This window comes from Callithrix jacchus, chromosome 18, assembly GCF_049354715.1.
Source record: "Callithrix jacchus isolate 240 chromosome 18, calJac240_pri, whole genome shotgun sequence".
NCBI lineage: Eukaryota > Metazoa > Chordata > Mammalia > Primates > Cebidae > Callithrix > Callithrix jacchus.
Window position 1 is genome coordinate 47,421,510 of NC_133519.1, and position 21,941 is coordinate 47,443,450.

General features: G+C 34.6%; 1 long non-coding RNA gene and 1 pseudogene across 1 annotated transcript in view; both read right to left on the reverse strand.

Moving 5' to 3' along the window:
• LOC144580102 (uncharacterized) overlaps window positions 1-21,941 on the reverse strand; it is a 149,767-nt gene that overhangs the window by 51,823 nt on the left and 76,003 nt on the right. The gene's annotated exons all lie outside the window — the stretch shown is intronic.
• LOC100895881 (ATP-dependent RNA helicase DHX29 pseudogene) lies at window positions 4,408-7,276 on the reverse strand (annotated as a pseudogene).

The following is a 21,941-nucleotide window of genomic DNA, read 5'->3' on the forward strand; positions in this document are numbered from 1 at the left end:
TCATTCCTTTCACAATGTCATCCCAGGTTCACACTTCCCCACCTGAAAGGCATTAGTAAAAGGACTAAGATCACCTATGAATAACTAAGATCACATATGAATAACCAAGATCACCTATGAATAACCAAGATCACCTATGAATAACTACTATGGTTATATCTCCAGTTATTTTCTGCTTCATTATTTATATGGGAATAGGCTAAGGCTTCTGCCTCCCGCCTCCTCCCTCCTCACTTATGAGGTCTCCCCCCACATGAATTCCTGATATATTCTGCAGTTATTCTTGAAAACTACAAGCAAGAAAGCGGCGAGAACTGAGTAAATCCAAGCCCACCCAGAGAACTGTGCTGCACCCTATAAGAACCACTATTCCTTTATTATTTTGCCAAGTCTAGTAAATGCCTACGAGTCTTCATGTCTTACCACCTCTGGCAGTGTTCCAACTTAACAATCAATACCAGTTCCAGAGTATCACTGTCCTCATTTAGCTACTTCTGCAGCAAATGAAGTCATTGATGCCTACATTCCAATCTAGAGCATCTTAGCACGGAGTTAGGCAAAGGAAACGCTGCAATAGCAAACATGGACAAGTAAGCACATCTTTCTAATTCGTAGGCAAAGTCGCAAAGCTCTGAGTTCAGAAATTAGAACTAAAATTGTAGATCAGTTGAAGAAAGGTAGAATAGAGGAGACGTAATTAACATTGCTCAAGTTCTATAGAGAGTTTCAAAATTTAAGACATTTTTTTCTCTAGGCAGAGTGCAGGGTTATTATGGGGCCTGTTAGGTAAGCATAACCACCAATGAGGTTCAGCAGCAGCTATTACTGAGGTAGTATCTGCAGACAAAGTTCGTTTGGGCCTGAAGTGCAAGTCTGGGTATGGGAATTGAGCCTTGAATTACTGAAATCAAAGGTAGAAGAAACCTAGCAGCAGGATATAATCAGCACTGAACTGGTAACTTACTAGCACTTGCCTAGCAGGCTTCTTGGGTATACAGCATACCTGGACCAAAAAACACAGGGCCAGTGATACCAAGCTGGGACGGATGTAGATATTTTGACATATCAGTACAAGCAAAATGTCATTTTTATGGGTTGAAATTTTTAGAAAATCAGAGATTATCAAGTCCTACAATAAAAGTCAGTATTTCAAATGAAATTGCTAGTAAAAATAAAAGTTAAACCACATGAAATTAATATCTATCTAAAGTATTACTATTTTTTTAAATTAAGCTTTTATGATTTCTAAGGAGTTTTATATTTCTTTGTGAATCCGTTTTTTTCTGTTAATATTTACACCTACCTGTAGAGGCAATACTACCTCTCTAAAATCACCGCTTTGTCTAAGCTATGTCCTAGTAAATAAAAACGTGATGTGTCACTCATTAGACTTAGAGCACCCATATCTTCCAGGAGCATGCCTTACCTTTGAGATAACCATGCCATCGTAACACACAGAAACAGAGCAAGACAGTGGGTATCCAAGAATAAGTTAACTACCTCAGAACTTACATGATTTGGTGCTACTATTCTAAAGGCAGAGCCAGCAAGCTGAAATTCATAGTGTGACACACTTCCAAACAATTCTTCTGTAGTTTCTCAGACCAGCAGGGACTTCGTAGTTTTCAGACAAATTCATTTCATATTTGCAAGCTGTATTTTATCTTGTACGGCAAATGCATCAAATTTTGTTTGTGTAATTTTTATTTTTGTAGGTCATAGTAGGTGTACATATATGGGGTACATGAGATATTCTGATGCACATCAGGAAAAATACAGTGTCCATTACTTGAAGGATTTATCATTTATTTGTATTACAAATATCCCAACTATACTCTTTGATTTAAAAATAAACAAATTGTTGTTGACTGTACCCTACTGTACTCTCAAATACTAGATTTTATTCAATCTATCTAACTATATTTTTGTATCCATTAAACCAATCCTACTTCCACCTCCTCCCACTCCCACTACCCTTCTCAGCCTCTGGAAACCTTCATTTTATTTCCTGCTTCCATGCATTCAATTATTTTAATTTTCAGCTCCAACAAATTAGTGAGAAAATGTGGAGTGTGTCTGTCTGTGCTAGGCTTATTTCACATAACAAAATGTCCTCCAGTTCCACCCATGTTGTTTCAAATGACAGCATTTCATCATGTTTTATGACTGAATAGTACTCCATTGTGTATATGTACCACATTTTCCTTATCCATTCATATGCTAATGGACATTTACATTGCTTCTAAATCTTTGCTATGGTGAATAGTGCTGCAGTAAAAATGGGAGTGCAGGTAACTGCTCAATGTACTTATTTCTTTTCTTTTGTATATGTACCTAACAAAGAGTGGGATTGCCGGAACATACGGTAGCTTCATTTTAGGTTTCTGAGGAACCTGCATACTCTTCTCCGTGGCAGTTGTACTAATTTATATTCCCACCAACAGTGTATGAGGATTACCTTTTCTTTACATCCTCATCAGAATTTGTTATTGCCTGTCATTTGGGTAAGAGCCATTTTAATGGGGATGAGGTCGTATCTCATGGTAGTTTTCAATTTCATTTCTCTGATGATCCGTACTGTTGGACATCTTTTCATATTCCTGTTTTTTCATTTGTATGTCTCCTTTTGAAAATATTGACTCAGACCTTTTGCCCATTTTAAATTCAGATTATTAGATTTTTTTCTTATTGAGGTGTGTGAGCTCCTTACACATTCTCGTTATTAATCCGCAAGATGGATTGTTAATAAACATCTTCTCTCATTCTATGTGCTGTCTCATCACCTTGTTATTGTTTCCTTTGCATACAGAAGATTTGTATGACCATTTTTGCTTTAGTTGCCTGCACTTTTGGTATATTTCTTGAGAAATCCGCAGACCAATGTCCTGGAGAATTTCCCTATTTTTTTTCTTTTTTTTTTTTTTTTAGTATTTTCAAAGTTTAGGCCTTAGATTTAAGTCTTTAATCTATTTTGATTTGTTTTTTAATATGTTGAGTGATAAGGGTCTAGTTTCATTTTTCTGCATATGGATATCTTATTTCCCCAGCACCACTTATTGAAGAGACTGTCCTTTCCCCAATGTATGTTCTTGGAATCTTTTTTGAAAATGAGTTTACTGTAAATATATGGATTTATATCTGGATCTTGTATTCTGTTCCACCAGTGTGTATGTTTTTATGACAGTCCCATGCCATTTGGTAACTATAGCTGTAGTATAATTTGAAAATGGGTAATATGATTCCTCTAGTCATGTTCATTTTGCTCAGGATAGCTTTGGGTATTCTGGGTCCTTTGTGGTTATATATATATATGATTTTCTTTTAAATTTTTCTATTTCTGTGAAAAATGTCATTGGTATTTTGATAGGAATTGGATTCCATTTGTAGTTTGCTTTGGATAGTATGGACAACTTAACAATATTGATTATTTCATGAATATCTGTTCATTTTTTGTATCTTCTTCAATTTATTGCTCAGTGTTTTCATGGTAGAGATTTTGCACTTTTTTGGTTAAGTTTATTCTTAGCTATTTTATTTGTAGCTGTTACACATGACATTATTTTTGTAATTTCTTTTCCAAATTGTTTGCTCTTGGCATATAGAAATGCTACGGATTTTTGCTTGATGATTTTGTATTCTGCAGCTTATTGAATTTATTTATATGTTTTAATAGTTCTTTGGTGGAGTCTTTAGGTTAAAAACATAACATTTCTCATTGATAATCAAACTAGAAACATGGAATTTCAATGTTTAGACATAAATCGTGGAAATCTTAAAGAAGAGACGTTTACAGGTTTGCGTCTTTACTTTTCTCTCCTCCCTCCTCTTGGCTCCTCTTTCCCTTTTTTCCCCTCCTTAAAATCATTTTTTTTCTTTCTTTCTGTTTTGAATTGAGGTGCATATTAGAGAGTTTATCATACCGCACAGTACATGGCATATCAAGTTTTGCAAGGTCTTTCCTTTATTTAAATTACTTTTTACTATAATTTCTATTTCTCATTTACAATCTCTACTACCTTTCCTCATGGTTAAATGTGTGTGCATGCACACGTATGTGCTCACGCATGTGCACCTACATCTTAGTAAGCCAAGAAATGTTTTTGTTTCTGTGGCCACACTTGCTTATTTATGTTAAATAACATTGTGTTATAAGTCTTATACTCTTTGTTAATATAACATTTAAACAAAAATTATTTCAGTTGCAAATAAGTACATATTTTCCTCTTTCAAAATGTTCCACAATATTTTTATGCAGGCTTCCTCCATGTTTTACTGTCCATTTCCATAAGTAGACATCTAAGTTGCCTTTATCTAAATGCTAGCAAAAATGCTGCTTTCATGAATGTTTCTATACATGATTCTCATGAAACTGAGCAAGCATTTCTGGATATAAGGATTTTAACTGCAGATCACAATATATACTCATTTTCAATTTTTTTAAATATTTACATATTCATTTCCATAAGGATTCTTCTGATTAAACTATTTCCAGCATTATACACTTGTTTCAAACTATCTACATATTCCCCAAAACATTTATACAATCAAATTTCATGTTTTGCTAACCATACAAGTATAAAATGGTTATTATTTACATGTTTATTTGTATAATTACTAATGAAATTGTCAGTCATGAGAAATTAGATTTTGTATTTCAGTTCATTGATTTGAGGATAGCTTTTTCTATCAATTATTTAATCTTATATTATTTTAAACTATTTTAAATATAAATAACAGGTGATAGATGTTATCACAGTCTATTATCTGTTAACTTTTTTGTAGGTATCCTGTGTTAAGCTGAACTCCTTGATCTTTATGTAGTAAAATAATAGGTATTTTTATCCAAATTTTTCTTCTTTAAGATTTTTAAGAAAATCTGTTTTTTGTTCTAATTCAACAAATGCTTATTAAACCCATACAATGTGTCCAATATTTTCCTAAGCATTCTTTTTTTCCAAATAAGCCTTTTATACTTATCCATGACTCTGGAGAGTGAGCTATGGTAAGAATTATTTCTAGGGTGAACAGTTTATGTTTATTTAAGAAAGTTCCTCTGGCAAAATATTATTTCAGAATGAAAACCTCCTTCTTGTTTTGCTTTCTTCCCTGCTAGATATGCATTGTAGATTATCAGGTGGTCTCAATCCATCATGGCCAAAGCTGATTTTGCCAAATCTGCTTCATGTTTTCCACCATTGGTATGGTAAAAGGAGACTTGTCATAGCTGCAGCTAGTGTTGCCACTGGGTCAAGGCAGCCAAATATTGCAACAAAAATATGCATCTTTGAATCTTGAATACACAGGTAAACCTGCAAGGTTTTGTCCCAGCAGAGTCAGCTGAGGTTCATTTAGCTTATGAGCTCCAATTTTTTGGAGCAAATTAATTGCATTGCTGATCACTTGGAGCTGAGGAGGATCTAAGGCTTTGAAAGGAAAACTTCAAGAGAATCAAGATTACAATTCATAGTATGAAGGGATAATTTCTCTAAAGTTACATGTAAGATTTCTGGAACAGAATAATCCATAAAGCCTTCAGATTTTTCTCTTGTGTACACACGGAAGCAGAAGCCATCTCTGACCTCTGACCTGCGCAGCTCTCCCCTGGCACTGCAAAACACTGGCTTTACTGACAAATGTCTCCACCAAATAACTCCTCTATCTGCTTTCATGGTGCTTATTTTTTTTTTTGTTCTTCCAATATCAATTACAAAGATAACATCTGAAACAGCACTACCTGTCTCTGCAAAATTTGTTGCTAAAACACTCTGACTCCTGACGAAGGAAATTTGAGTGCTGCAGCTCGATCTTGGGTAGAAAGAATAGAATGCAGAGCTACCACGTTATATCATTCAGAATAAAACCTTCTAGCATTTGCTGGGAGATTATACAACTGCTGAATATGAACAAGGCCCAGTAAGAAAGATTAATACTGCTCTTTCAATATTTCTAAAATGGGAACTTTTATCTAAATATGCAAGAAGTTCCAAAATGAAATCCAGGTTGATTTTATGAGGATTCATGCTGAGCACCATTGCTCTACTTTCGGTAAGATATATTTAAACGAGCATTTGCTCTAGTATGAATTGACATGTATTCTTGATTTTTCTTCATTCTCCCTGCTTTGCTCATAACATTAATGATTATTTCTTTTCCTCCTCCAGAAATTTCTGACAATATCCTGACTCTTTTTCCAGTACCAAGCCTGTTTCTTCTGCTATATTTTTGCAATGAAAAATCTCAGCAGGATAAATGCTTTCTGAAATTCGGAGAATGGGACAGTGTGTGAAATACGTAAAAAAATTTTCACTGTCCACAGTGGCACTAATTAGAATCAAGTATACATCAGAATGTTTCTGTAAAATTTCCGTTGAGATAGTTACTAGGAAGTCTGACTGGACACTTCTTTTATGAATCTCATCTACAATAAAATGAGACACATTAGTAAAAAGACCATCGAGTTTCCTTGGTAAAACCCCTGTTGTACAATAGAGTAAACTGGTAGATACACAATCTCACAATAACATCTGGATCTGATATCCACACAAAGAATTCCTTCCTCCACGTCCATTTTCACAGCCCAATTCATCACACACTCTGGAGGCTAAACTCAACTGCTGAGGTTTTTTGAGGCTGGGTACAGACAATGATGTTACATTTACTTGCTCCCCAATCATTTAGAGGCCAGTCTTCTGACAGAAAATGTGGTACCTGAGTACTTTTACCATTCCTTGTTGTACCTGCCACAACCACTACCAGGTGCCTTTTAAGAGTTTCGACACTTGAATCGCAATGTTTAAATAGAGTAAACTGTCATCTTTCCTTTGGAAGTCTCTAATACTTAGGTGTGCTTTGCACCTTCCTAAAGAGGTTTCTAACAGGTTCCAAATCTTCTGTGTTTGCTGACTCCAAGGAAAGTGCAGAAAAATCCTCATGAGAAACTAAATTTTCCCAAGATTCTTCAGGATCTTTAGAGGTTTCTCTCTTATTTTCAGAATGCTGTTGTTGCTGCTGTTTCAATGTATTCAAAAGTTTGGCAATAAAAAGTTCACATGGTTTATTGATTTCCATTTTATTTAGTTCTTCCCTTTGGTTTTCTGTATCAGTACACTCCAGCCAAACATCTTGGGAAGTGGGATGAAGTTTTTTTTTTGGGAGTGGGGTCACATTATCTTATAATTTTTTTATTCTGACACAAACCCTAAATAGAAAAGGTATGAATCATGTATCTGTACAACTTAGAATAAAACAAACATCCAATAATTCACCTCAAGTTTAATAAATAGAACAATACTCTTCATGATTGCATCTCCCCACTACCCACAGAGGAAACCTACTATCTCTATTATTGTGTTAGTCATGTTCTCACTTTTCTTTATGTTTCAATAATAATTAAACCTATTCTTTTGTAATATTATAATTTAGTATCTTAATTTGTTTCACATTGAATTTTATACATTAAAACCTCCTTTATTTATTTTTCTGAGATTTTATTTTTTGCTCAATGTGAGAATGAGCTATGTTAATGTATATAGGTTTAGTTCATTCTTTGGTACCACTATAGAATATTCAATTGTCTGAATATACTCTGAGTTATTTACAGTTTCTGTTGTTGATTGACATAATGAATTATTGTCAATACTTTATAATAATGACTGATGCTGCGATAAGCTTCCGTGTACATGTCTCTTGGTCCACATGTGCAGACATTTGTTGGGAGTCGCTCTCACAATGTGAACCCTGGACTAGTAACAGCAATACCACTTGGGAACTTGCTAATCATGCAAATTATCCAACCCCACCCCAATCCTACTGAAATCAGAAATTTGAGGTGTAAGACCCAGCAATCTGTGGCTGCTATATTTTTTAATTGGTAAATTCTGTTTTGAAGAAACATTATTGATTTTGTAAGCTGATACCGTACTTGACCATCTTCCTGAACTCTCTTATTATTTGAATATTGCATATGAGTTTTCATCTTAGTTTTTTGACAGAAGCACTACAGCAATTCTAAATTCTGCATTAACTTGACTATCTGGATTACTGAATCTAATTTTTAATGAAGGCAATGAAACATAATTGGGAGTTCATATGAACGACACAAATTGAGCAAATGCTAGCATTCTTCTATGTCTTCCAGTCCTTTCCTAATTATCTGTTGTATTTAATGTATGCTTAATTCTCTGTGCTTCAAAATGGGTCCCTTAAGACATGGCAAACAGGAAATAAAAAAAATCACAATCTCACTTTGCCAGGCTTGTAATTTTCCACAGCTCTGTGTCTCCTACCCATTATTTAGCCTCTACTCTGTTTAACATTTATACAATGGACATTTCCTCACCCCATTTTCTATTTAGTTGACTTGTTAGCTCCAAGAAAATGACAATCTGTCATCACGATTTACAACCTACATTTTCGTTATGATTAAAATTATAAACATTTTAAATATTACTATGAGTCCCAATTTTGCTCAATATATTAAATCAACTACTTCAATTTACTTTATAAAATGCTCACAATTTGTGGCTGATTCTTAATGAAAATGCATTCAAACTACACATTTAATTCTGAATAGACATTAAGTGGCAACTGTATCCTTACCTTTAGGGAATTTAAATTCATTATCAAATTGAATTCATTCTTTTTTTTCTAGCTTTCTTTACTATAATTCAGATCTTTTTCTCATGAAGTCTTCTTTTAGTATAAATGGTCAGAAGTTTACTTGTATTATAAAAAACACTAATTATTTCCAAATTATTCAGCTTTTAGAAATGCACCAGAATGTTCAGTTATGCACTGAGTACATCAAATGATCAAACTCATTAAGATTAAAAGGAAAGAAAATTGAAGCATCGAATAGTCTTTACAGAAAAATATGATCATTTTATTACATTTCAAGATGAGTGTGCTTATTATTTCATTTTATCTGCACTATTAAATCTAGTTAAGACATGAAAAACAAATCAACTCACTAAGTTGACAAAAGTGCACAAGTGTTCCTGAGAAAGGTTATGCGTGGAATAGCATTTGTAAGCTTTTTCAATGGAAAGGGCTTAAAACTGTAGCCACAGGAAGTAAAGGCACAATGGAAAGAAAAGACTAGAAATACCAACTAAATTAAAGAACAATATAAATTATTATAGGATTATTCCAATATTTTATTTATTATAAAGCATAGTCTTAAAATAATTCAGTTGCCTTGTGGTAAAGGTGATAGTTTAGAAAGAGCCGAACAATCAACTTGAGCACTATTATTAAAAAAAGTGTTTTTATTTTTCATTTGGGTTTCTATTGCTCCTTTTCTAGTGCTTCAACCTTAATATTCATTTTAAATGAAGAGATCAATTATTGCATATATCGTATATACAATATACAATATATTGTATATTATATTATATATAATATTGTATATATTGATAATATTGTAAATATTCTGTCTCCATCAACAGTGTTCATTCAAATCTTGATGTGTGAGTCTTAGGATCATGGAAGGTAATATCTTTTATTAAGTACACAGTCTATGATTCTTTATAAATATTATCAATCTATTAATAAATAAATATCTATATAGTTATGTTTAAAATATGGTAACATTAAAAATAACTTTTTTGAAAAAAAAAATAATTTACTGAAAAAAATAGATTGTTGACTAAAAATAAAAGACATCCAGAACTTAAGTTGCTATTTTATAAACTTATTATGGTTGTTTTTAGAACACTGCAAACATCTTCAATCAAAGACAAAGCATAAACAAAATATAGCAATACTCATAATACTTATATTTATATAAAAATGATAATACCACTGATTGAATTAATTTCTTAATTATTTCCATGTGTTCTCATATCTTCTAAAAATTGTACTGCAATCCATAATCACTTCTGCATCTCTGGAATTATACTAATCTTATCAGACATGAGTGAAAAGACTACTTCTTCATCCAAGCCAAGGTTTTAAGTTCTGGGTTACTTAAGAATTGATTCCTAGAAAAGTTGTGGATTTGCTTGCGTATCTAAAACCTCCTTGAGTCAGTAGACCAACTTGCTACAGTCGAACTCCATGTTTACTTCAATGAGTCTTTTCAAGCTCATCAATTTAATGAACGTTTAATTGTCATGAAAGCCAGTTCTTTCTCCTTGTGTTCTTTTAGCTAAGCTTTTCAGACATTACCTGGTTAATTGGCCTGTCATTTGTTCCATATTGACTTCATCAGTTAATACTATCTTTGTAAATAACTCATTACAATCAACAGTATAATCTTGAAGTTTTAGTTCCCAGATCACAATGTTATGTCTTCTGAGTCACCTTTTCCATTTACAACATTTGATCAATCCACAATCTTTCAAAAATACAGTTTGACACCATTTTTTTCCTTGCCACATAGGTCATAACTCACAGGTTCTAAAAATATATCCGTATTATTTGCTACTTCTATCTTTCAGAGTTGAACCCAAATTCTTCTGTTAGTATGGCTGAGACTTAGTGATTATCTTGTAATTAGTAAAATGAAGTCGAAATGATGGTGAGCAACTTAGGAGACTAGATTATAAAAAGGCTTCTTGTTTTTGCTTTGAGCCAGGGTGTTGCTCTGTCTCCCAGGTTGGAATGCAGTGAAGCAATCATAGCTTAATGTAGCTCAAACTCCTGGTGTCAATTGATCCTCTACCCTAGGCCTCCCAAAGCACTGGGTTTAGAGTGCCACCATACTCTGCCAAATTAGGACATCTATAGAAAATGCTATGAAGCTTCCTCAAAGAACTAAAATTAGAATTACCATTCAATCCAGCAATCTCACTACAGGGTATCTATCCCAAGAAAAAGAAATTATATTAAAAAAAATGCCGGCACTCATATGTTTATCAAAGTGCTTCTCACAATAGTAAAGTCATAGATTCAGCCTAAGTGCTCTTCAATGGACACATGAATAAAGAAAATGTGGTATATTTATATACCACGGAATTCTACTCAGTCATAAAATTTGAAATCATATCTTTTGCAGCAGTATGGATGGAACTGGAACCATTATCTTAAGTGAAATAACTCAGAAAGTCAAATACCACATGTTTTCACTTACAGGTGGGAGATAGGAAGGAGTACACAGGAATATACATAGTGGAATAATAGGCATCGGCGACTCCAAAACATGAGAGGGTGAGAGGAGGTTGAGAGGAGAAATTACCCATGTGGTATGATTTACACTATTTGGGTGATGGTTACACTAAAAGCCCAGACCACACCACTGCACAATATATCCATGTAACAAAAAAAATGTGCTTGTACTCTCTAAATCTATTTTTAAAATAAACAAATAAAATGTAAAGCACTGTGGCTTTCATTCTAATTTCTCTGTTTCTTTCTATTTGGAAAAGCCAAGATCCAATAGTACCCAAAAGGCCTTCAGTAATGACCCATGAGGATCTAAAGCCTGCCAAGATCCAGGTGTGTTAGCTCAGTAGCAGACCGTTTATCTACAGTGGAGCCTTGAGAGGATTGCAACCTGACCTTGAACCAAACTACCAGGTAAAACCACTCCCAGATTTTTACTGCTTTGAAACCGAAATAACAAATGTTTCAGTGTGTATTACGTTAGATTTTCTATATTATAGAATATATCGATGTTTTTATAGATGCATATTATCAGATTCACAGGACTTCTTATGGAATCAACATATTCTATAACCCAAGCTTTAGCATTCTCTTTTTGATGCCCAAATGATCACAACCTGGCCAAGGAGAGGCGCTTTTGGTCTTTCAGCAATAACAGATATATTTGGGTTTTAGTCCTCCGACTGGAAATCATTAAAACTTTCTGCCAACAAAATGTTTCATACACATCCCATTTTTTGAGAAGGTAGGGGTCATGTATAGAACGATATATATGCCTCCAAGCTGTATTTTTTTAATTGTTTTCTCTCCACTCAGAATACAGATTCCTACCCATCTCCTTCCTTCTTGTCAGTTACGTCTGCATAATGCTGCCTCCCAGGAAAACTTTCCTGGCTTTCCTACTGAAAGGGCCCTGGCACAGTACTTTCTATGTGCTTTTCTTAAGGCACTTAGCATATGAGATAAATTATATAAACTACCTGTAACTTTTTGTATTTTAGACCATGAGAATTAATTAAAAAAAAAATGATCTGTAAAAATGTATTACCATTTTTCTGAAATAAGGAAGTAATTTAAATTTTGATACAAATGTTTCAACTCTTTCACTAAAGTTTTCTAACAATAAAGTGGATGATTGTTTCACATTTAAGTATAGGTGCAGTTGGAACTTTTATAATTAAAAAATCAAGAAAAAATCCCTGAGTCATTTTCTAACTCCTGGCCCAAGCTGAGAATAAAAATAGGTCAGATTTATTGAAGATCAGCAGTGTGCCCTACACAGCACTATGTGCTATATGTGTGTTATCTCATTTACTCCTGGAGATTACCCTGTGAGGTTGCTACCAGCATTACTCTTATTTTAGACCAAAGAAATTAAGTCAGAGGGAGATTTAGCAATAGGCCCAAGGTCACAGAGTCAGAGCAGTGTCAGAATTTTAAATTTAGTATTTGAATTCTAAAATCCATACCTTGACCACTATGCCACAATATCAGATTACTGACAGAGTTATAGAAAAATCTCTCTCATGAATGTGACATAAAATTTGAAGATGCATTTTGACAGACTTATTTTTATTGACAATTCTATAGAAATGTAATTCACTAAAAAATAAAGAGCTTAAAGAAATATCAAGTAAAAACAAAGTTTTCATGATGCCGCTCTGAAGAAAAAAAAAATGTTCAAACTTGAGAATATATTTAGAAATATATAAATGATTATAAGGAAAAAAAATTAACATTCATCCCAATAGTAGAATAATGGTGAGAGGAGAATTTCCTACTGACTACTCTTTATTACGTTTTTTTCTTATATATGAAATAAATGGTTAAGGATTTTATTTTTATCCACAACTTCATAAAAGTAAACTTACGTATTTACCCTGCTCATTTTCCATATATGTGAAAGTCAGCAGCTGAAGGGAATAAAATAAGTGTGATAGTATAATGTATTGCAAATTGTAAATATCAACATCACAACCCAGAAAATACAAATTAGCTTAAAGGAATGATCAGAGGTGACTTGGGTATAGGTCTTAAAAAGGCAAAATCTTGATTCAAATTTTGTAATTGGCTATCTCTTAGTTGATACTTTTTAGTGTGCATGAAAGACTATATTAACCTTGAAAGTGTAAAATATTTTGTTTGCCCTCACAACATATCCATCTAGATTTCAGACAGTTTATAAATTATGCTTTTCTTTTGTATTATGTTAAAGATACATTATCCTGTCAATTCTATACAGTTGGAAAATTAGATTCCCAAAGTTAAGATACCTCTTTTCTTTTAATTAACATTTTTGTTTATTTTGTTTATCTTTGTGTATTTTTCTCTTTCTGAGCTAAAAAAAAAATTCATCAGAAGTTTTATAGGAAGAATATGGATTCAATACTTTTAAGTTTTATCTTTGAAATGCAAAACATAGAAATAGAAATGAATGATTCGGTGAGTCAGTCACATACCTTGAAGACATCTATTGCTTAGATTTACTTGGCCTTCATTAGTCATCTGCCAGCAATTTTCAGAAAAGGGCGTGCAAGGAAGGAGAAACAATCTCTCTGTTTCCCTCTCTGTTCCCTCCCTCCCTTTGCTTTGTTTTTCCACTCCCTCCTTTCCTATTCTCTTTTTCTTCATTCTCTTCACTCTCTGCTCTCACTGTCATTTCTCTTTTCTCCCTGTTAGCTTTGTGAATATATAGTTTTCCCAGAATGTAAGAAGCTGATGATATATTTTTGGTTACATTAAATAATCAAAAGACATGTATTTAACTGAGTAAAATAAAGGAACTATTGGACAAAGTCTCACTTCATTTACATATTTTCAAACTTTTAAATTGTTCAAAATATTTTGTTAGATTTCATACTATTCCTCCATATTATTATTCTTTCATATATAAAGGCAAGCCAGAGAATCCAAAGTCATCTTGAATATATTGATTATTTTCTAAATTGTCTTATCCCCATCCAATTTTTAAAAAAATAAATTGAAACAAATTTTCCATTAATGTCAAATGCATGTTAGAAATGACTGATCAGGATTTGAATTTATAAACATTTATGAAAATTTGAATTTATGGAAATTACACAAAAAGCAAAAGTAATTCATCATCTAGGCTTAATCATAGTAAGATGAAATATTTGAAAAAAATTTTATTGTAGATCTTCCATACCATATCCCCTGTACACATTTCAGCTATCCAGTGTTGTGAGAATGAAATTCATGAAGGATTTCATTCTATTTTATGGCTAAAAAATATTTTGTTGTGTATATGTACCATATTTTATTTATACGCTCATCCATTCATAGGCATTTAGGTTGCTTCTGTATCTTGGCTATAGTGAGTAACATTGCAACAAACATGGCAGTGCCAATATCTCTTTAAAATACTGATTTCCTTTCTTTTGGACATATACCCAGCAATGGGATTGCTGGATCATATGTACTTCAATTTTTAGTTTTTTGAGGAACCTCCACACTGTTTTCAATGTGGCTATACTGACACTTCCACCTACAACAGTGTGTAAGATTTCCTTTCACTCCATATCCTTGCCAGCATTCATTACTGCTTGTCTTCTGGATAAAAGTCCTGTTAGCTTGAGTGTGATAATATCTCATTGTAGTTTTGATTTGCATTTCTCTGATGATTAGTGGTGCTCAATATATTTCTATATATGTGTTGTCCATTTGTATGTCTTCATTGAGAAATTTCTATTCAGGTATTTTGCCCATTTTAAAATCAGATATTTTCCCTATTGAATTATTTGAATTCCTTACATATTCTGGTTATTAATTTATTGTCAGATGTATAGTTTATGAATATTTTATTTCATTTTGTGGGTTGTCTTATCTCACTGTAATACCTAGTAAACTCCCTGAAGCTCTGGTCAAATAATATCATTGCTTTGTTTTAATTTAGTGTGATTTTTGCCATTTAACTTTTGATAGAACTGACACGACCGGCACCTCTACACTACCCCTATGATTAGAGCAAAGAGGCTATCACAATATCCTCTCATTATATTCTGTGATTCCTTCCACTAACATGCCTTTGGTTATGCTTTTCTATTATGCAGAAAAAGTGTGGGGAAAAGGAATGATCCCATCCTTCCCCATCTCCCCAACCTCAGATTATTTTTACCAGATTTTTTTTTTTTTAATTACACATCCGCCTTATAATTTTTCTTTCGTGGACTAGAATTATTATTTTTTTCATATATGCTATAATAGCACTTAATGTATTGCTTCCTAAAGGCCCTAATCATTTTCTACTGTCTTTTCGTTATTTGTATTCATGGTTTACTTCTCCCGATAGACACGTATTTGAAAGCAAGTCGCATTTCTTATATAACATTGAATCACCCACAGATCATGGTGGGACATCTTTTACAGAGTAGGAACTTGATCTTACTTTAGGGGAATTAATAAATTATGCAAAATATGCACAGCCCAAATTAACAGTTACAGACTCAACATATTTTGGAAGTCTATAAAAAACAATTGTAAGAACAAGTGCATATATTTCATAATCTAATACCTTATGCAGAGTAAAAATATCTGATTCATGGATTTCCCAATACCAGAATTTTACAGTCATTTTAAATTAAAAAAAAAATCTTGGGAAAAAGTTTTTGGAATAGTTTAAGAAATATATGTAAGTGTCTAAAGAAAATGCTTTTTAAAATATTCTAATTTGCATTTATGACTATCTTCCCACGGGAAAATTAAATTAAAAATTGGATCAAGAGAATATGCTTGATTTTGTATTTTTGTATGAACTTAATGAATCATTCTCTTTCCCAAATTTATTTTATTAAGCAATAAATATGCACAAGGCAATATAAGTCTATTCTGTCTACATAAATCTTGGTAAACACAGAAAATATTTTAAGTCAAATTTTAAGTCAAATTTTTAAGAGGTCTGAGAGATGAATGCTTAGTGCTGTTTTTGCAATTAGGCTCATTAACTTAGGTTACATGTTTCTTGAAATCTATTGTAAATTGGTAGTAGGAATATGGATTACACATATCCTTACAAAATTCATAAATATACTTCTTGGTATAACACTGGCTCCTGACTCAATGTTCTCCTTTAATTACTCAGATTACCAAATAGAGTGTTTAATTAATGATTACTCATTAACAAAAAATACGACTATTTCTCAGATTTTTAAGATAAAGTGAAGAAATTCTGTGACTAAAAGTTTCGACACGTTTTAAGTTAAATCCAAAAGCAGATTTTCCACGTGGATTACGCAGTTTATAAATATTGCATTTAAATTATAAAAACAAATATAAAACATAACAGAACAAACTCTCCAGCATTCTTTTTCTTTCTTTTACTTCATGGATGTGTTAATAACAACTTTTGTCCTGACACTATATTAGCTGTCTCATGTTTTGTAACATAACCCTCCAACACCTAACAAGTTTAAACAATTATAATTATTACATTTTTATAATTTCAGAAGATCAGGAATTCCAGAAGAACTTGGCTATGCAGTTCTTCTTCAGAGTGTTTCATAAGGTTGCAATCAGTTTATTCTGGGGCTCTGGTCATCTGAAGGCCTTACTGGGATGGAGGGCCATTTCCAAAAGGTTAGCTTATGTAAAGTAGCAAATTGGTACTTACTACTATTATATAGCCTTAGTTTTTCTCCACTTGGGCCCCTCAGTAGGGTGACTTAAGTGTCCTGATACCATTACATCTGGCTTCCCCAGAACCAGTTCAAGAGCAAGAAAGATTTAACACCCATCCCCTAATCTCAGAAGTCACATATTCTGTCCTCTGCCATACTCTGTTGTTCACATAGGCTAGCCCTGCTTTAATATTGGAGGAACAGCCTATATAACATCATTAATACCAGGAGCTGAGACTCATTCCAGGCTATCTTGAAGGCTGCCTACCACTAAGCTTAATAATTTATTTAACGTATCTAAACTTCAGTTTTCTTTTCTGTTAAATGAATGGACTTTAGTCTAGACTAAGGTCCGCAAACTTTTTTCTGCAAAGAGCAAGATAGTAAATATTTTATGATTCATGGGTCATATAGTCCCTGTTGCAGCTACTTAGCTCTCTGCTGTAGCACAAAAGAGACTGTAAATTACACACAAATGAATATACACTGTTTTCCAAAACAACAATAAACTTTGTTTGCCAAATAAATTTGAGCTTGACTTACGTAACGTAGCTTGCTGACCCTGGACTAATGATTGCCAATGTTTCTTTCATTTTAGAGATTCTAATTATATATTATTTATGCAGATATAGAATTCCATTCCATATTATTTAAAAATAGTAAGCACAGTGTATGTATACGAGAATGCTGAAAATATTAAAGACATATGCTTGTAATGAATGAAATTGTGTTTTTCCCAGATTTATACATTGAAGCCCTAACACCCAACGTAACCATGTTTGGAGACAGAGTCTTTACGGAGGTAGTTATGACTAAATGATGTCATAAGAGTGAGGCCCCAATCCAAAAGTACGAGTCCTTATGAGAAGATTAAAGGGCACAAGAGATCCCTTTCTGTGAGGGCACAAAGAGAAGGCCATGTGAAGACACAGAATTAAAAGCAACTATTGCAGGACAGGAAGAGAGATCTCATCAGAAACTAAATATACTGGTACCCTACCTTCACCTTGGACTTGCAATTATCAAAACTGTGAGAAAATAAATTTCTGTTGTGACCTAATCTGTGGCATTCTGTTACTGCAACTTGAGCAGACTAACACTACTTACAACATTTTTAGATTGTATTACACCAACAACATGCAAACCTATTATACTTTCCCCTCCTTAAAATTATCCCCTTCTTTGATCTTATATCTCCCTAAATACTTTTATGTATTGATTTAATACATAAAAATTGTCTCTAGTCCTGACCTCCTGCCGAATTCCAAATTTATATAGGTAATTGTTAATTAGAAGCCATGTCTAATAGACCAGGGGTCTGCAACCAATACCTGTCTGAAGCCTGTTAGGGACCTGTCCACAAAGCAGGAAGTAAGCAGTGAGCATTACAACCTGAGCTACACCACCTGTCAGATCAGTGGTGGCATTAGATTCTGATAGAAGTGCAAACCCTATTGCAAACACTGTGAATATGAAGGATCTAGGGTGTGAGCTCCTTATGAAAATCTGGTAATAAATGTAATGCACTTGAATCATCCGGAAACTATACCCCATTCCCTCTGGACTGTGGAAAAGTTGTCTTCCATGAAACAGGTCCCTGGTGCCAAAAAAGTTCAGGACAGCTGTAATAGACAGTTGTAACTAAAAAGCCCCAGTGCAGTTCTCAATACCCACTGCCCACCAATCTTACAACATGTTCCTGAAATCAAGAAATGGTGCCACCATACACAGAGTTGCTCAAGCCAGAACCAGAGAATCAGGTATATTATGGAGTTGATTGATACTGATTTATGAAAGCCTTGTCAACAGATCTGAACCTGAGAGAGCCAACCCTTCAAGTTGATCCCATGTGACTAACTGGGTCTAAATTTTCTGTAGAGTCAAATGGCCATTTGTTGACTAGAGGTCACACACCTAAAACAAGTTCCCCCAAAACCCACACCTCTGTTCATCTTTGAGGCTTTTCCAAGCTTAGCTATATCAACCAATCAGGGCTCATGTGCACTAACCAATCAAAACTGCTGCAGTGACCAAGCAGAACTAAGTAAGTTTGTATCCATCATTTATGTAAATGAACCCGACTGGACACCTGAGCAGGAACTTTTGCTATAAAACCCAAACCCTCCCTTTGTTCTCAGGAAGACACCTTTATTTTACACCAAAGGCTGCATCGTCCTGTTTTGCAAACTTTTTATTGGAATAATGTCTGTTTCCTCCAAATTCTTTTTCAGAGGACTGTTCACGGCTTATTGTTATTTCTTTAAAAATTTTGTGAGCTGATTTCCAAAATAATCCACTATTAAATTATGTAGAATCAAACTATGCTCTGATACCTCAAACTATACAAAAAGTTCAGGTGAGAAATAGTTTCAAGAGAGAAATAGTTTTCAAGTGAGTAACAGTCTTCAAATGAGAAGACTATTGTGATCAGTACTGATCACATTTAGCTGACAGACATTTCAGTTAAATAAATATAAAATTATCAGTGAGAAATTAACAGTAAGTTAATACTCATGGTTGAAAAATTACCGCTATATCACACATCAGATTTAATGACAATGTACTTAATAAGAGTTAGTGAATTTTCTTGCTACTCCATTTGTCAAATCATGGTTGAATTGCAATCATAGGTTGTCTACAGATATTAAATTTTGGCAAAAGAAAAATCAACAATGTGTCTTGAATAAATTAGTTGGCTGTATGAAATTCGTAATATGTATTTTATATCTCATTAATATCTGAATATTATGTGCTACAAATATATACACACATAATTTTCAAAAGCCATTTATTAACATTTACTGGTACAATGTGGCTTAGATTCATCTTTGACTTTTCTCTTTGTCTTATGCTGTGTATCCAGTACATCAGCAAATCCTATTCGTTCTGCCAAAGAGATCTCCAATCCATGCACTTATTCCTAACTTGGTTACCACTACCTTAGGAAAGCTATAATCAACTTGTTTCCTAAGACACTGAAATAACTTCCTAACTGAGCTCTCTATTAGTTACTCTTTCCTAGTTATATTCCATTTTGGCATAGGAATCTGGAGAATCCTTTCAAAACCTCTATCCAATCACATCATTGCCCTTCTTAAAACTCCAACGACCTTTCAAAACAACTAGGTGAAAAAGACTTTGATGTAATCTTCAGGAAATTACTTTCCCCAACATCATTTTTGTCTGCCCACTCTTTTATTCTCTTTAGCTCCTTGAACATTTTGCCATTCCTTAAATATTCCAGGTTTGTTTCACCTCAACTATCTTATAAAAAACTTCTTCTTTCCTCCATTTCCTTTCATCTTTTCTTTTCTTACTTCTCTTCTCTCCTCTCCTCTTTCCTTTCCTTTCCTCTTTTCTCTCCTCTCCTCTTTTCTCTTTTCTTGCTCTGTCATCCAGGCTGGAGTGCAGTCGTGCATTTCAGCTCTCACTGCAGCCTCAACCTCCTGGGCTTAAGCAATATTTCTACTTCGGCCTCCCTAGTATCTGAGACCACAGGCCTATACCACCATACCTGGGCTATTTATTTTATTTTGTCTTTTACTTTTTTTTTTTTTTTTTTTAGAAACAAGGTCTCCCTATGTTGATCAGGCCGGTCTTGCTCTCCTGAGTTCAAGCAATCCTCCCACTTTGGTTTTCTAAAGCACTGGGGTTACATGGAAGCCTCTGCACCTGGCCAGGAAGGTGTTACTTAATGATTCTAACCTTTCTTTCTTTCTTTTTTCTTTTTATTTCATTTAGCTCTTCATATTAACATTTGATCTTCAGTAGGATTGCCTCTGACCAGCCTAATGAAAATGGCATCTCCTAGTATCTCTTACAATGCTATTTTAATTTTCAGTTCCTTATATGTTATATTTTATCTATTATTGGCCTTCTCCATAAGAAGACAAACTACATGAGGGTGTCATTATGAAAAGAGGAAAGCTGGACACAAAAAAAAGACACCAGGGAGATGAGACACCAAATCATCACTGTGGATGGGAGACAGAACTAGACTGCAGCTTCAACTTGATGGACAGAGCAGCATGCAGAGGTTTGCACTGTGAATTTTAGCTCCAGATTGACAGAAAGAACAAACCAGGAATCCTGAGAGAAATCACAGACCCTCTGAAGGAAGCAGAATGCTCCTCCAGGACCCAGGAGACACCCCAAATACTGTTGAGTGCCCAAGTGCAGAAGTGGGAAAGGGAGATCCTCGTCTCCAAAACACATATCCCTACTGGGTAAACTGAATGTCTGTTTGTGGTAGACGTTTCTGACCTTACCTTGAGCTGAGTCAATCCAGTAAGCCCAGCAAAACAGAGGGGTAGAGGAAGCAGCAGGAAAGGCCCTGGGAGCTTGCTGGGTCTCCAAGCAGGCCATTCTTGCCTGGCACCATAGGGATCCCTTGTGAGGGTGGCCAGAGGAATGGGGGGAAAATGCCAGAGGGAGAAGGAAGTTTTCTGCTGAACTTTGTAACAATTTGAACTGGGAGAGAAGCCTCCTGGCCCTGGCCAGAACTCATGGTAGGATGTGAATTCAGTGTGCATACTCCATAGGCCAGGGAATAACCAAGTCCTTTTCTTCCAGCGCTGGGAACCCAGTAACCCGGGGCAAGTTCTCAAGCCCGACTCACCTACTACCTGGAAACAGTCTCGTGGCTGTTAGGGAAGCATGATGGGAGTGAGACCAGCCCTTCGCTTTAAGTGTGAGCCGGTCAAGGCCTGTGACTGCCAGCTTTACCCCGCTTCCCTGACAATCTGCATGAATCAACAGAGGTAGCATAATGCTCCTAGGTACACAGCTCCATTGACCTGGGAACCTCACCCCTGTCCCCACAATGGCCGCTGCAAGACCTGTCCAAGGATAGTCTGAGCACAGATATGCCTAGCTCTGCCCCTACCTTATGGTCTTTTCCTATCCAGGCTGGTAGCTGAAGACAAACGACACATCTCTTGGGAGTTCTATAGCACCACCCACTGCTGGTTCCTCACCATACTAACACAGCTGATGCTCTCTGGAATGTGCCACTTCCCAGCAAGAGGCCCATCAGCACAAAAATATAGCATTACACCACCAAAGCTAAGAACCCTCACAGAGTCCAACCCTGCCATCTCCACCAGAACAGGTGCTGGTATCCACAGCTGAGAGACTCACCGACGCTTCACATCACAGGACTCTGTAGATAACCCGCAGTACCAGCTCAGAGCCAGGAAGACTTGC